The sequence below is a fragment of the Alligator sinensis genome, unplaced genomic scaffold (assembly GCF_000455745.1).
Source record: "Alligator sinensis unplaced genomic scaffold, ASM45574v1 scaffold1408_1, whole genome shotgun sequence".
In the NCBI taxonomy this organism is placed as follows: domain Eukaryota; kingdom Metazoa; phylum Chordata; order Crocodylia; family Alligatoridae; genus Alligator; species Alligator sinensis.
In genome coordinates this window covers 1,046,646-1,050,602 of record NW_005842519.1, presented here as the reverse complement: position 1 = coordinate 1,050,602, position 3,957 = coordinate 1,046,646, and the positions used below count along the sequence as shown (strand labels likewise).

The 3,957-nt window shown below is 56.8% G+C and overlaps 1 protein-coding gene across 1 annotated transcript in view; it reads right to left on the bottom strand.

Annotated features, from left to right (window-relative positions):
- Positions 1 to 3,957, bottom strand: part of CDC25B (cell division cycle 25B) — a 24,305-nt gene that overhangs the window by 12,265 nt on the left and 8,083 nt on the right. The window contains exon 2 of the mRNA XM_025213290.1: positions 79 to 87. The gene's annotated coding sequence lies outside the window, so the exon portion shown is untranslated. The remainder of the gene's footprint in view (positions 1 to 78; positions 88 to 3,957) is intronic.

Genomic DNA, 3,957 nt, shown 5'->3' with positions numbered 1-3,957 from the left:
GGGCTCCAACCAAGGCCCGCGCCCGCCCGGGCCGCCCCGCGGGGTGGGACCAGCCCTGCCCGCCCCTCGCCGGGCTCCCCCAGCCCCAGGGGCAGCTCCTGCCCCGGGACAGCCCGCCCGGGGCGCCGCAGCATCCTCGTCCCGGGCAAGGAACCAGGGCTGCCGGCTGCAAAAAGCAGGCAGGCGCCTGCAGCCATCCCGGGGCAGCTCCTGCTTGGCACAGCCCTGGGTGGGGAAGAGCCAGTCCCGGTTTGATGGCCCAGCAAGATCCAGGGGTCCCAAGGAGCAGCTTCAAGCCGACCCCTTTTGTTTCAGGACACAGCGGTATGCTTTAATACGCATTAGGGTGGACGTCTATACATGCACGCCCTCAATGCACGCAAAAAGTGGCGGATTTAGGCTGGTCACGCCTAAATTGGATACAAGTATCCACATTAGGCACAGACAAAGCAGGTTAATGCACGTATAGATGCATTAAAGAGCACGAACGCTCTGTGTGTACCGATTTAGGACTAACTTTAGTCCCAAGTCAGTCCACAAGCATGTAACGCCTGCACATGTAGACCCACACAAGCCTAAATGCACTCAAGCTAGTGTGCATTAACTTTAGGTGTGCTTAAATGCACGTGTAGGCACACCTGGGGGTTTATCAGCATCTCTCTCCTCAGGCAAAGAACCAGGGGTCGCACATGGCAGCTTAAAGCCAACACCGGGCAGGTCTGTTCCCCAGCGGAGCATGAAAGGGGGGACTTGTGGCCCCCAGGTGTGGGGGACGCTGAGAGCCCAGGTGTGGGGGACACTGACAGCCCAGATGTGGGAGATGCTGAGAGTCCAGATGTGGGGGACACTGAGAGCTCAGCCGGATTCACCAGGGCTTGGACACATGCTTTGTAGGAAAGGGGCATCTGTGATAAGGTGTGCAAAGCTTCGGTCCCCGATTCGATCTGGAGAAGATTCAACTCGATTCGGAGGCCAAATCCCTGAATCCAGATGGAATTGGGAGGGAAAAAAAAAACACCTCGGGGTCAATTTGGACAAGATCCAGAAAAGATTTGGAGATGTGGAAGGCAGTCTTTCAAGAGGAAAGAAACTGATAAGAAGGAGGGGGAGCAGGGGGGTGGGGAAAGACTGACATCTGTAGCTGGCCAGTGACTGTGATCGTTCCTTGAATCCCCGTCCAATCACTGTGCTCTGGGGGTGGGACATAGAAACAGCCTATAAGCCTCTATCTGCAGCATTTCTGTCCCTTTTGTGAGCTGTTTCTGCCTGAGCGACAGCGACTGAAAGGTACTGCTGGACTAACTTGGCTTCCTAGTCAACCTCCTGCTAGTTTCTGTTCTTGGAAGGATTGGATACAGCTTACTAATTACCCTTGCCTAGAATCCCTCTACTTACCCCTATCCAATCCATTTCTTTCAACTTATTCTTCCCCCCAAAACCTTTTATTTGTTCTTGTGGGGGGGGGTGTTCCACCCCCCTTTTAACCGCCCCACACACACTTTTAAAAAAGAAAGCTGTGTTTTTCCTGGCAGCGTGATCTATCACTGTGCAGGAAAGCACATACATTATACACACTCTCGCACATACACTGAGAAGAAGAGATATTATATAGTTACACACACGTACAGACTAAGCACAACACAGAAGAAGTCAGACACGTACATTATAGAAGAAGAAAAGATATTATTAAACTCAACACAGAAGTCAGACACAGTCATATATCATAGAAGAAGAGATTATATATAGTTACGCATACAGACTAAACACAACACACAAGAAGTCACACACCTACATCAGAGAAGAAGAAGAAGAAGAGATATTACAGCTGTGGATGCACACACACACATACGTTTTCCAGCCCAGGAAAGATTAATATGAAGCGTGCTGGAAAGGCAGGTGCCAGGTCCTCTGGCAGGGGAGGGAGAGGGGATAGAGGGGGTAGGGGCAGAGCTGGAGCTGCAAGTCCCCCCCCACCCAAACATAGACGCACCCTCCCTCCTGACAGCCATGAGTCTTCTGCTGCCAGTGGGAGCAAGGCGGCGGGAGCAGTGGCTGCACCTGACACCGCTGCCCCTGCACCACCTCCCCTAACACCAGAAACAGCCACCAGCAGCAGAATGACAGCCTCCTCCACCCCAATTTCATCTCCCAGTGTGACTCTCCCAGTGCCAGAGGAAGAGCTGGATCTGGAACCAGGGGACCTGAACGCCCTGGCAAAAGAAATTCTGGGGACCGAGGGGGAATCTGAGTTTGTGCTCCACACCCCTCAGAGTTCCCCTAGTGCCAGGACTCCTTCTCCAGAAGGCAAAGCAGAGGCGGTTGTGGGGGCAGGTGGCTCAGCTTCCCCTGTTGTTGTGCCTCTGCCTGCTGTGGAGGGGGATACCACCCCAGAAGGGGGTGAGTAGCATAGCGTGGGGGCATTTGGAGGTGGCAGATGATCCCAGGTTTACTATCTGCCAGCACTGCCGAAGGCAGATCAGCCGGGGCAAGAAGTTGAAACGCTTCACCACCACGGCAATGCTGATGCATCTCCGCAGGCACCACCCCTTTGCCCTCGTTCCTCCGCAGCCTGGCACCGGTGGGAGCGTGCCTGAAGGGAAGTCCCCCTCTCGCTCCAAAGCCGCCGTCCCCCCAAAGCAGGGGCAGGCCACCCTAGAACCATGGGAGGAAGGCGGACAGAAAGCAGGGTGCGTTGCAACAGCGAGCGAGATCACCCAGAGCATTGGGGAGATGCTTGCTGTCGATGGCCAGCCCTTCTCCCTAGTTGAGAGGCCAGGGTTCAGGCGGCTCATGGCGCTCGTGGCCCCATTGTACCAAGTGCCCGCACGCACCACCTTTAGCAGGACGGTGGTGCCCTCCCTGTACGAGGCATGCAGGGAGTACTTGAGGGAGGAGCTGCGCAAGGCAGGTCCACAGGCGGCGGGGGTGGCAACCCCGCCTACCCCTCCCTCACGGGGCACTGGTGTGACCAGTCAGGCCGTCGCTGGGCTCTCCTCCAAGCCGAGGTGCTGGACGAGTCCCACACGGCAAGGGAGATCATGGTGGCCATAAGCCACATGGTGCAAGGGTGGCTCGGGCAGGGTGAGCTCACCCGCGGGTTCATGGTCACCGACAACAGGGACAATATGGTCAAGGCGGTGCGTGGTGCCAACTTTGTTGGCATTCGCTGCGTAGCACACAAGTTCCACCTCATTGTCAGGGATGCCTTGGAGGGGGACAGGGCTGCCGGGGATGGCACCATCCCTACCACCCAGCTGATTTTGAAATGCAGGAAGGTGGCGGGCTACTTCCACCGCAGCGTCAAGGGGAGCAAGATGCTCTGGGAGAAACAGGCAGAGCTGAGCATCCCGCAGCACAGAGTCATGCAGGATGTGGAGACTCGGTGGGACTCCACATACCTGATGCTCGAAAGGCTGGTGGAGCAACAGAAAGCCATCCATGAGATGGCCTTGCTCGGGGAGATTGGGATCAGCGGCCCCCTTAACAAAGCGGAGTGGGATACCATCTCCCAGATCTTGCTGGTCCTCAAGCCCTTCCTTGAGGCCACCGAGACCCTCAGTGCTGGCGATGCCCTCCTCAGCCAGGTGATCCCCGTAGTGAGGGAACTTCAGAGCCAAATGGAGAGCTTCCAGGGGATCAATGTTCCTGGCTGGGGTGAGCCACTGTCACCAGACGTGCAGGCACTGGTGAGGCGGCTGAAGGAGGGCATCAGGAGACAACTGGATCCGTTGCGGTCCAGTACGGTCCACATGCTGGCGGGCATGTGTGACCCGAGGGTGAAGGGGAACATGTGCACTGGCAGCCCCAAAACCCTCGATCACTGGACGGAGGTGCTGGTCAACAGAGTCAGGGAGGCAGAAAGGCAGAGGCGAGGGGATGTGGAAGAGGAAGATCCACTTTCCCGTGCCAGCACTCCCAGCACCACCACCAGCACCAGCCAGTCTCCTCCATGCCCGC